The sequence below is a fragment of the Tamandua tetradactyla genome, chromosome 5, assembly GCF_023851605.1.
Source record: "Tamandua tetradactyla isolate mTamTet1 chromosome 5, mTamTet1.pri, whole genome shotgun sequence".
NCBI classification, from domain to species: domain Eukaryota; kingdom Metazoa; phylum Chordata; class Mammalia; order Pilosa; family Myrmecophagidae; genus Tamandua; species Tamandua tetradactyla.
This window is the reverse complement of record NC_135331.1, coordinates 122,334,852-122,348,193: the sequence shown is the minus strand read 5'-3', so window position 1 is coordinate 122,348,193 and position 13,342 is coordinate 122,334,852. Positions and strand designations below refer to the sequence as shown.

The following is a 13,342-nucleotide window of genomic DNA, read 5'->3' as shown; positions in this document are numbered from 1 at the left end:
TCAAGTATATTATTTTTTCTTCTCACAGGCAGGGAAACCTCCTCTGTTTAGTAGCATAGTTAACTGTTTCAAAAAGAATACTTTATAATAAACTGTTTTCAAGTCATTACATTTGTATCAGAGAAAAAGATAAAACTGAGAAAGTTTACATCAAATTAAAACGTGATCTATTTCATTTTTTCCATTTTACAAAGAATTCTCTTTGCCATGCAATATAACATTAAAACTATTTAAGACAATTACACAAAAATTGCTTTTAAACATTTACATGTGACATGTTTTAATGATTAAAATAGTTTAAATTGTAAATAGCTTTTCCATAAGTTTAAAACTGTACCAATATGAAAAATAGGTCATAGAAAATTTCTCTATTAAATTACTATTGTATCTGCTTCTGTAAAACTGGGCCATCCCCAAAAGACATCTAGGAGACATGTTGAAGAAAAGGTTTATATAACCCATGCATAATGGACGTGAAAAAGTTAATTAGCAAAGCTCCAAGCTGTTACAGCTGGGCTGGTGGCAGGGTGCACGCCTGATAGTGTCATAAAACAACTGATACATTAATTCCTTCTGCCCAGAAGGAAATACTTTCTTTTTCCAGGTAAACTCTAAGCTATTTTCTTCCTTCTACTATTAACTCCAATTCCTCTCACTACTGCTGGAGTGGAGCGAAGGCAGCATGTGGAACAGAAATTTGGCACATGTAAAACCAAATTCAATTCCTGTTCATACAGGAGTTGCTGGGAAATTATTATGAATTTACCTTGAAGGAGGCTAAAACTAATGTATCTGAATTTCATGGATTGCCTCAGTAGTAAATTAGGAAAAGTATTAGTTAGAGCTTTGGGGCATTTTTAATAAAGATTCTAATCTTTGTCAAAAGATGATCAGCTGACTTTTAATATAGTTGTCTCATATATGATAGAGAAAATGAATATCCACAAAGTTGAAAAGAACTACAACAAATCACTACAACAGTCACCCAGTAGACAAATATAAAATGCTATAAAGTAAATAACCACAGAAAAAGAATTAGGAATCAAAATTAACACATTAAGAAGTATCCAATCTTTTAATAACCAGTAAAACAGAGGGGAAAATTAACAGGTGAGATATAATTTGTACCTATTAAAGAAAACAATAATTCAAAAGAAGGCATATGACAATAAGAATTTAAAAACATAATTTGTACCTATTAAAGAAAACAATAATTCAAAAGAAGGCATATGACAATAAGAATTTAAAAACATTATGGAGAAATAGAACCTCTCATACTATGTTGGTAAGAGGGTCAATCGGTGTGAACAAAGTGTAGTAAAATTAGAGGTATTTAAGAAAATGTAATTTAAAAAATATTAGAGAATTTTAGGTTTACAGAAAAACCAGATAGAAAGTACTTTCCATATCCCCCCCTATTTTCCCTATGTAAACAATTTGCGTTACTGTGATAACTTTGTTACAATTGATGAAACAATATTATAATCAAACTATTAACTATAGTCCACGCTTTGCATTAGGATTCAATGTTTGTGTTGTACAGTCCTATGGTGTTTTGTTTTTGTTATTCTAGTAACATAGACAACCTAAAATTTTCCCTTTTAACCACATTCAACTAAAAAAGTCAGTGGTGTTAATTACATTTGCACTATCATGCTACCATCACCATCATCCATTACCACAAACTTTCCATCACCCCAAGAAAGAAATTCTGTAACAATTAAGCATTAACTCCCCATTCCCTACCCACCCACTATTTTAACCTATAGTCTAATTTCTGACTCCATGAATTTTCTTATTCTAATTATTTCATACCAGTGAGTTCCTACAGTGTGTTTCCTCTTGTGTCTGACTTATTTCAATATTTCTTCATCATTCATTCCATTTTATGGCTGAATAATAGTTCATCGTATGTAACCTCCATATCTTACTTATCCATTCACCAGTTGAAGGACTGGGTTCTTCCATCTTTTAGCAATTGTGAATTTCAATTGTGAAATGATTGGTGTGTAAATATCTGTTCGAGTCCCTGCTTTCAATTCTTTTGAGTATATACCTAAGTAGGATTGCTGCATCATATAATCATTCTGTACTTAACTTTCTGAGGAACTGCCCAACTGTTTTCCACAACAGCTGCACCATTTTACATTTCTATCTACAATGAGTAAATATTCCTATTTCCCTATAATCTCTCCAACAATTTTTCTTTTCCATTTAATAGTAAGAATTTCAGTGGGTCAGAAATTGTATATAATTGACATTTTGATTTGCATTTCCCAAATGGCTAATAATGCTAAGAATCTTTTCATGTGAATTTGTATGTCTTCTTTGGAGAAATGTCTAGTTGATTATCTTGCCCTTTTCATTAAGTTGTTTGTCTTTTTACTGCTGAGTTGTAGGATTTCTCTTTATAGTCTTGTATTAAACCCTCACCACATACACAGTGTTCTAATTCGCTGGAACGCAACACCAGAGACGGATTGGCTGTTGATAAAAGGGAATTTATTTTGTTACTTCTTCAGAGGAAAGGTGGCTAACTTTCACCTGAGGTACTTTCTTACATAGGAAGGCACAGGGCAATTTCTGCTGGCCTTCTCTCCAGGCCTCTAGGTTCCAACAACTTTCCTTGGGTTGATTCCTTTCTGCATCTCCAAAGGCCTGGGCTGAGCTGCACATGCTGAGATGAGGAATGCTGAGCTGCTTGGGCTGAGCTACGTTGTGTCTCTCATTTAAGCACCAGCCAATTAAGTCAAACATCATTCATTGCAGCAGGCACGCCTCCTAGCCGACTGCAGATGTAATCAGCAATAGATGAGGTTCACATGCCATTGGCTCATGTCCACAGCAATAGAACTAGGCACCTTCACCTGACCAAGTTGACAACTGGATCTAATACCACACAGAGTTTACAAATGTTTTCCCCACAATCTCTAGATTTTTTTTTTTTTTTTTGCATGGGCAGGCACGAGGATAGGTTGTCTTTTTGATTTCATAATAAAAGTCCTTAAGTTTTTAAATTTGATAGAGGCCCATCTATTTTTTCCTTCTGTTGTTCATACTTTTGGGCAATAACTAAGAAACTAACAGAAGGTCCTTAAGCTGTTTTCCTGCCATTTCTCCTAGAAGTTTTATATTTTGGGGTCTTTAGGTCTTTGATCTTTATTAATTTCAGTTAATTTTTATGTATAGCTTGAGATAGGGGTAACCATCATCATTCTTTTGCTTATGGATATCCATTTTTCAAACATCATTTGTTGAAGAGCTTAATTTCATCATTGTATACTTAGTTTTAGAAGCAAAACATTTTATGCAATAATATATATATATTTAATCACTTTATATTTATAATGAGTCTCTACTGATTATTTTTACTTTTTTATTATATAATATAACATATATACAAAGCAAGAAAGAAAAAAGCAATAATTTTCAAAGCACTCTTCAACAAGTAGTTACAGAACAGATCCCAGAGTTTGTCATGGGCTACCATTCCATCATATGCAATAATATATCGTTTTTCTTTATGATCTCATTTTTTTTATTACCCAACTGTACCTTCCAATCCTAAGAGTTGTTAACTAATTATTTTTTGTTTCTTTCTGTTTTTCAATGCTTGGGATCTATTTTGTTCATATGCTTACTCCAAAATTAATTATAATATTTGGTATTTTATTCCTTTAATAATTAAATTTACATTTTTTCAATACCACTTACTGAAAATTCTGTTTTTCCTTGGAAATATATAAAAGCATTTCGATTTTTCGAGCAATCTTACATATATCTTACATATTTTATTTATTTATAATTCATGTTAGTATGCAATAAAAGCAGGCTGAAGCCACTTTTGTGCTATTACTACAATGGTCTATATACTTTATCAATTCTGTTGTAGATCTTTCACCATTCACAATGTATTTTTGCCTTTAGTGTCTATTATCATGAATCAGATGCAAAATTTATGAGCCCTGTGATTCTACTTGAGTTTGAGCTTAAAGCCGCATGGAAAAAAAGAGTGTTTTTTTGTTTGTTTGTTTGTTTGTTTGTTTTGCATGGGCAGGCTCACACTGTTCTTTTTTAATATTGGACCTAACAATAAGGCTTAGCTATAGTAAGACTTGGACAAGTTCAGTGCTTTCAGTGCAAACTCATGTATATTCTCTTAACTTTCATTTCCTAAAACTCTCTGGAGTATAGACTAATCATTTGACCAATATTCTTCTACCTCGGAATCAAGAGCTTACATTCACATTCTTGTTATGTTTCAGGATCACTTCTCCGCATTGCTCTTCCACACATTTGCAATTTTCTTCATACTCCTTTAAAATAGATGCTTTACACTTCTGATTCTGCCTTAAATCTCTCATTTAACTGTAGTGCACATATGCCACTTTATTAACTGTAAAATGTGGCCTCTGTTCTTATCCCACACCACCATTCACCCCACTTTGAGAGTCTGAGTGACTTTTATTGTCTCTGCAGGTGACCTATATGAAATTTTGTCCTCCAAGGGTTATTTCTTCAGTGAAAATAAAGGATTCCCTATGGTCACATTTTGAATATTTATTTCCACATCTCTGCTTCTAAACAGTTCTCTCTTCTATTCTTCTCTCTAGATTTATTTTTTACATTCACTAAAATCTCTTTTTCTATTTTCTTTCATGCTATCTGCTTCTCCTAGGTTTTGTTCCCTTTATTTTCAACAGGTATTCTATTCTGCTCTGTCATCTGATATGCACATGATTGCACCAGCATCCTGAATTCCTCTCCTCTTCTACACTCCACCCCAGAAGCCCAGCAAAATGCCCACCCTGAAGTGAAATTAAATTCTGCTCTTTTTCTCCTCTGTTCCTATGGGATATAGAATTGCAATCATATGTTTGATCCTTCCATGATTGTATAATTTCAAACATCAATAGACCCTTCCTTGCAGTCATCAAAACATTTGCATTTCCATAGTCAGCTATAATGTGATTTCCCTGTGATGATTAGTCTAAACTTTAATGAGTCTTCATAAATGCCATACCCAATCACCATTATCACTCACAGCAGATATTGTCCTTCCTATTTATGGAATATTGACTTGATATCCTTTAATGTCACTCCACCTACTTACAAAAAATGTCAATTCTTCAGGCTTGCTTCCAGTTCTTTCCTGCTCAGTAGGTCTTTCCTTCAATGCTTTACTGGTAATCCTGAAGAAATGGAAATCATATTTATGTAGATGATTTGAAATAGTTCATTGTTAGAGTTGAAAAGGGAAAATAAATTATACAGGAAATGCTGTTAACCACATTCTGACTGTCTCTGCTTTTACATACAGTTGAATTCACATACTAGGAATTCATAGGCATTGTCCATCACATTTTGAAATGGATGCAAGAGATGTAATTTTGGGGAAGGACACTCCATTGAGGCATTCTAGGTGACACTCAACAGCTTCAACTCTTATCCTTAAATGGGACATTATTCAGTGCAAACACTGAAGTGTTCTCTTTTTTGTGTCTATTATTATATGATTCAATCTTTTCAAATATCCAGGTCTCATTAATCATATTTAGAGTTAATTTCCACAAGGAACTGGTGTGCATTTAATCATTGCTCCAAATTTATACTGTTTTTATTTTATTTTTAATATTTAAATGTAATGGTGAAGGAGGGCAAAACAGACATATCCAGCTCACCGAAATTCAAATCCAGAAGTCAGGAAATTGTTTTTGTAAAGCTTATTTTATAAAATTAGATCTTCAAAGAAAACAGTTTCAGGTTTATATTAATTTGTTTATCTAAATCTTTGGACAATCCCACTAATTCAGCATACAATGTATATAAAATCATTTATAAATGATTTTAAATAATTTATAAATTTAAAAAATTGATAATGGACCAGCTTGCCTTCCTAATAGTAGATGCAAATAGCTACTGATCTAATTTTTGTGTGGCTATATATTTTTTACCTACTTCATTTATAAAACTAGGCAAGCACAATTTTCTCATTCTTTTTTCAAAATAATTTAGAATCCATTGATATGTACAGTATAGGTGAAAAGTAAGGCAGTGCATTTTACAAAGGTCCAGGGCCTCTGTTCTGATCTCAACTGCACCACTAACCAGCTGCTACCTTCAGCAAGTCAAATCATCTCTAATGAACACAATTTTATTTTTTTCCACATAGGCAGGCACCAGGAACCGAACCCAGGTCTCCAGCATGGCAGGTGAGAACTTTGCCTGCTGAGCCACCGTGGCCCACCCTGAACACAGGTTCTTTATATATAGAACAAGAATGTTGAACTCGATAATCTCATAGTGCTTTGCAGGTCTAACATTCTATAACTCTATTTACTTGAATGTCCTCTGTGTAAAAGCACAGGCGATACATGAAGGACATTGCTGATAGTACAGCAAGCATATTTTTATTGGCAACCCAACTAAATCCATGGTATAACCAAGAGCATTGCAGGAGAAATGGATTATACATCACTTTTTTTTTTTTTTTTGCTTTACTCATATGGATTCCAAGTTCCTTTGATCTTCGATGCTGTTATAGTGACATAAATTCTCATAAATAATTTATTAAGTTCTGCATTATTTAAAGAAGCAATTTTCTTTTAAACTTAAGAACATAAAGCCTGAAAAATACTACGCATAATACTTTAGCACCACTAAGAAATACCTAAAGTCAAGTCCCTGATACAATAGCTATATTTTCATTGAAATTAACTTAATAGAGAAGTTAAACCTATTATATTTATAAAAGTTTATTTAAATATATAACAATAATGAATGGAATAATAGATGTAAAAGTCTTTGACCAAATTTAAAAACAAATATTAAAAGCTTATTTACATCAGAAAGTACAATGAGAAAAGTTAAAATGCAAAGGAAAGCATTTAATACATTGGACATATAATGTTTTATTATGCTAAACTTAGAAAATTTTAAAAATAATATATCATTGTACAATGAATATAGGAAAAATGTTTCCTTTTATTAGTAACCAGAGAAATACCTATACAAGTCATAATAATATCTTTGGACATGATTTTTATAATGATAAAATTCAATGTTGGCCATAATGAGGAGTCAACAGTTAGGATGATATACTTTATGTATAATATAAATACACTTTAAAAATATATATAATACAATTTTTTCCTGTAATAAACTTTCCTCTTTATGAGAGACGTTGTGGGTTTACAAAGCAATCAAGCTTAAAATACAGGATAACCATCTATCACCCTATCTAACACCTTGTATTGGTATGAAACATCTGTTACAATTGACAAAAGCACATTTTTATTATTGCGTTATTAACTATCATCCATAGTTAATAACAGGCTTCACTGTATAGTGTAGTTCCATGAACTTAAAAAAAAATTAATTGTATTTTGTTACCATTTATATGATCTAACATCTCCCCTTTTAATCACATTCACATGCATTTTTCAGTGCTGTAAGTTATGTTCACAGTGTTGTGTTGCCATCACTACCATCCATTACCGAAATATTTTTTTCATTCCAAATAGGAGCACTGTATCATTTAAATCTTAACTTCCCATTCCCTACACTCACCACATTCCCTGATAACCTATATTCTAGATTCTAACTCCATGCGTTTGCTATTTTAATTATTTCAAATCATTGTGATCATACAATACTTGCTCTTTTTCGTCTGGCTTATTTCACTCAACATGATGTATTCAAGTTCCATCCATGTTGTTGCATTTTTCAGTGCTTCATTCTTTTTATGGTTGAACAATATTCTGTCATCTGCATATATTACATTTGTTTATCTATTCATCCATTGATGGACACTTGGCTTGCTTCTATCTTTTGGCAATTGTGAACAATGCTGCTTTGAACATCAGTGTGTAAATATCTGTCCTAGTCCCTGCTTTCAATTCTTTTGAGTATATACCTAGAAATGGGATTGCAGGGTGATATGGTCATTCCATATGTAGCTTTCTGAGTAACTTCCAAACTGTCTACCTCAGTGGCTGCATCATTTTACATTCCCACTAGTAATGAATGAGGGTTCCTATTTCTCCTCATCCTCTTCAAAACTTATTTTCCATTTTAAATAGCATCTATTCTAATGGGTATAACATACTTTTGATGAAAACATAAGTTAGCACATTTGTGGAAAATCATTGGGCAATAATTATCAAGTACCAAAAAATGTACAAATGTATTTATATAAGAATTCCATGTTTATTAATTCATTTTTATGAGATACAAAATATGGTCATAGATCCATGTTCAAAGTTGGTCCTTGAAATCTTATATACCTAAGAACAAAATTCTGAAAACAACCTGGAGTGAGTTGTCTTTGTAATATTAAGCAACCACTTAAAGTTAGGATTTTAAATAATTTTAATGATTTTTAAAAATGTTCAAATTATGTTATATTGCTATGTACAATTATAACTGTGTGGACAATCTATATCAAATTTCTTCGTTAAAAATACAAATGTCAATAAGATTCATATTGATCAATGTGTCTACTTTCATATTTAAATGCATTTCCACAAGTATATATATATATATCTCACCATCTTTTAATTTTAATCTTTTAATTTTTGTGACAATAGAGCACAATTATTAAGAGCTTGAACATGGACATCAGAAAACTGTAGATATTGGAAAATTAAGTAACCCATCCAAACCTTATTTTTCTCATGTTTAACATATGGATTATAACACTATGCTACAGCTGTGGGTCTCAAGATATGCTACATGGAATCTAAAATTTCTGAGAGCCTTTCAAGATATCTCAAAGCTCCTTTTATAACAATATTTTTTATTTTAAAAATTGTTTAACATTTTTCCTTCTTTTTCACCATGTTGACATTTGCACTGAGTACAGTAGCAATCATAGGTAAAAACACTGGTGACTTTGAAAGGAAAATGATAATGTCACCAAGGCAGAAATCCTAATCTTCATCTCTAAGCACATGTGTGGAAAATGCCAGTTTCACTTAATAACTATTTTGAAGCAATAAAAAGGATTCCCTTTATTTAATTGCAACATTTAAATTCATGCTGTTTTACCATTCTGAGTGAAGAAAAGGGAAGTACATAAACATCAATTCTGCAGCACACTGAAATATGATGGTTGACTTGAGGAAAAATCGCATGCAATTGTTTGATTTGCAAGCTTGACTAGCCACTTTTTTTTCATGGAACAACATTTTTACTTTAAAGGAAAACAGACACAACTATGCTTGTGCAAATTTGTATATTTCCAGACATTTATCCCAAATAAACAAAGTGAGCCTTTCACTTCAAGTTAAAAGAACTGACAACTTTGGTTCCCAATAATAAAATTGGAAGAAAAGCAAAATTTTGGAAACCCTGCATCCACCATCATTAGGCTGAAAATTTCCCAATGCTTAATGACTTTTCTGAAGAGATTGTGGTCACATTAAAGAGTTTGTTTGGTAAAGAATAATGAAATTCACCATCATTAGAATATTTGCATAACTTGGTTGACCATATAATTTCCAAATGACAAAGGCATGATATTAAAAGTTGCAGGGGCAAAGGATTAATTTAAATAGCAAGATAAATTAGTTTTCATACATAACAATGTATGAAAAGACCATGAATGTGGTTTCATATCCACATTCAAACAACTTTTTGAGGCTATTTTATTGAAGTATGTTTTCATATCAATAATCATCCAAAGTGTACAATCAATGGTTCACAATATCATCATGTAGTTGTGCATTCATTACCACAATCAAACTTTGAATATTTTCATTTCTAAAAAATATACACATAGGAATAAAAATAAAAATAAAAATGAGAAAGAACACCAAAATATCCCACATCCCCCTCCATACTATTTATTTATTTTTTGTCCTTATTTTTTAACTCATTTGTCCATACACTGGTTAAAGGAATGCCAGTCACAAGGTTTTCACGATCACATGGTCACACCTTAAAAGCTACATAGTTAGTTATACAATCATCTTCAAGAATCAAAGCTACTGAATTACAATTCAACAGTTTCAGGCATTTCCTTCTGTCTGTTCTAATCCACTAAAAACTAAAAATGGCCATCTATATAATGCATACGTATCACCTCCAGAATGATCTCCCGACTCTAATTGAAATCTCTCAGACACTGAAATTTTATTTTGTTTATTCTCTTCCTACTTTCAGTTAGGAAGTGTTTCTCAGTGCCCTGATGCTAGGGCCAGTCTCATCCCCAGGAGTCCTGTCCCATTTTGCCAGGGAAATTCATACCCCTGGGAGTTAGGTCCTACATAGTGGGAAAGACCATGGTTTACCTGACAAGTTGTCTTTGAGAGAAAGGCCACATCTGTGCAACAAAAGAAGTTCTCTGGGGGTGACTGTTAGGCATATTCATCAATAGGCTTAGCTTCTTCTCTGCAGGACTAAGCTCCATAAGGACAAGCCCGAAGATCGAGGGCGCAGTCTATTAAATTGATAGTCCCCAGTGCGTGTGAGCATGTGTGGAACTCCCCTGCTAGGTAAGTTTAATATTTCCATCTTTTTCTAAAGTTCCTCAAGGTGGCTTTGCAAATGCTTTCTTATTTGCTGCCCAAATTACTCTGGCATGTACTGGAGCATCACACTAACCTGTACAAATCAAGAAGATCTCACTCATTTTTCAAGTTTCCATGTAATTATGGTGCTCAAATAAGCTGGCCATACAAGTTAAAATAGATAGTGTGCTGCAGAAAATACAAATGTACCAAGCAAACATCTCTTTCTTTGGTCTTACATAGAAGTTGATGTTTTAAAAGACAGTCAATATCATCCTTTAACCTTTAGTCTGAGTTACTGAACCCTAACAAGATCAGCTTTAACCATAACTCTAATTGAAGTCTAATCTCTTTTTCAGTGTTTTTAACAGTTGCTGTATGGGGTAATACTGATTTCAGAGCTGCAGAACTCTAACTCTGAATCTAGCTCAGAAAGATACCTTGAATGGTTGCATGTACACAAACAGCTCAACGTCTCAGAATTTAGAAATAAACATTGCAACTCAGGAATAGATATGACTACTGTGAGAGCTTACAATCTAGGAACCATTATAGTAAGTCTTCCCCTCCCCTGATAACCAGTGCTCTCCGGTTCAATTATCAGAGTTTGCACATTACAGTTAGTCCATATGAGTGAGATGTTATAATGCTTGTCTTTTTGTTTCTGGCTTATTTCACTCAACATTCTGTCCTCAAGGTCCTTTCACCTAGTTGCATGCCTCACAATTTCTTCTAGCCACTCAGTATCCCACTGTAAATATAGATCACCGTTTGCCCTTCAGTTGTTTTGCAACTAACGTTTAGGAACCATCATTTTGGTGTGGTATCAAACAAGAATATCTGAAATTACGTGAAAATGCTACTCAAATTATTTTCCTTCAAATCTGTATGAGGCTAAATTTTCTTTTCTTTTCACATATCATTGCAGAATATTGAATGCAGAAGCTATTTTCTTTGAGTCATAAAACAGATTCAAAAGAGACATAAAAGAGGTTTCCCAAAGATGGGCCACAGTGGCTCAGCAGGCAGAGTTTTCACCTGCCATGCTGGAGACCTGGGTTCAATTCCCAGTGCCTGCCAATGCAGAGAGAGAGAAAAAATAAAAAGAGATTTGTTAAACTTAAAACAATGCCAAGAAAAAGAAAATATAAAACCTATTATTTATTTTAATGTACAGTGGATTTATATGAAATTATTTATTAAAATAATATTTTAAATTTTGTTTTGTTTTCTAATGCAGTAAATATCAATAAATGTGATACTCATAAACCAAAGCTCCATGAGATTATAAATTTTTAGGATATAAAAAGGTCTTGAAACCACACAATTTTAGTACCACTGACCTCTGGTATGAAAGATGATTTCACTTAATGTGATAAAATATCTAAATGTAGAGCATTAACCAAAAACTCTGACATTGACCTAAGCATACAATATACATTAGCCATAACTATACACGACATATAAAAGGTGAGACTATAAATACATGGAAATATTAACATTTGTTGTCCTGCCTAAGAGACAAAAATTGTATTTTTTGCTTTAGACACAATTTTGTTTATATCTTCAACACTTGTCAGTTTTGTTTTTACAATAATAAAATAGCCTTTCAACTAAAAACAACTATAAAATTAGATAAGATACATGAGATAATTGTTTTCATATCCTGGGCTATAGGAGATCTATAGGGAATTGTTTTCAGAGCCTGGGTGCCTCAGGTGCGGCTGGTCCAGCCGCAGCAGAGGGAACGGGCTTGAAGGTGTGGAGGGTCATCGGCGCGAGAAGAACACCAAGAGACAGCTTAGAGAATTCCTTTCTGAGAAGAGTTACTTAGATTTATTTTTGCTTAACTGATTTTATACCCTTATTCTTGGCAAGGAAACAGGTATCACAGAATCATGGTTGTGTCATGGCTTACGTTTTAGGTAAAGTTACAGGTTCAGGGAAGCAAAGCGAAAGTACACGTTCTGATTTTCTTAGGAAAATTTACACAAGATTTTAATAGCAGCAAGATATTGGCTTAAACCGCAGACATTGTGTTTGTAGTTTTCTGAGTTTAGACTTTCTTTTCCTATTATTCTACAAGTGAGGCAATATGTCAAGACCTATTTTAATCTGGTTAAAGGTTAGCTTGTTTTGATTAAAAGGTTACATTGTTTACTTAGATTTTTTATTGTTTTATAGCAATGGACCGGTGCCGTGGTCGGGAGTAAATTTCTAGGATGGCTCAATGCAGGGTTTTTTAATTGTAAGTGTTTACTTTCTATGGGGTACTTTTCTGTGACTTGTTCTAAAAGCACTTCTGCCTGCTGTATCTGCAGCATGACTTGCTTAATGGGGGCGTCCCAACCTAATTTTTTCCAAACAGTCATTAACAAGGTTTTGCAATTTGTACAATTTGTATCATTTTTTCCAATTCTTTTGCTTTCTGATTCGTTTTGATATAATGCTTGGAGCACAACCAGCAACAAGAAACACACAATTAGTGTCGTTAATCCCAGTATTTTTCTATTACACCATTTTATGCCTCGTCCTCTTTTGGGGCGTTGAAGGCCTTGCCACGGCCCTTCCTTCCAGGGAACCGTGTCAAACCGGGGAGGAAAAAGAGGACGCGGCACCTGGGCATTGAGATTTCTTATAGAGGAAAATCTTTTATAGGTCACCCAGCTATGTCCTGATGCAGATATGAGCAGAACACATTTGTCCCACTGAGGTGAGATAGATGTGATCACAACTCAGAGCAGCTGATTTTTGTGGAGCAGAGAATTGGAAAATAAGGACTTAGGTAGAGAGAGGGCTCTAGAAATCTTTGGAGATTTTCCCTGAAAATT

The 13,342-nt window shown here is 33.4% G+C and overlaps 1 long non-coding RNA gene across 1 annotated transcript in view; it reads right to left on the bottom strand.

The window, feature by feature from the left end:
- LOC143682718 (uncharacterized) overlaps nt 1-13,342 on the bottom strand; it is an 86,497-nt gene that overhangs the window by 25,919 nt on the left and 47,236 nt on the right. The window contains exon 3 of the long non-coding RNA XR_013175250.1: nt 5,114-5,192. This is a non-coding gene — a long non-coding RNA (uncharacterized LOC143682718). The remainder of the gene's footprint in view (nt 1-5,113; nt 5,193-13,342) is intronic.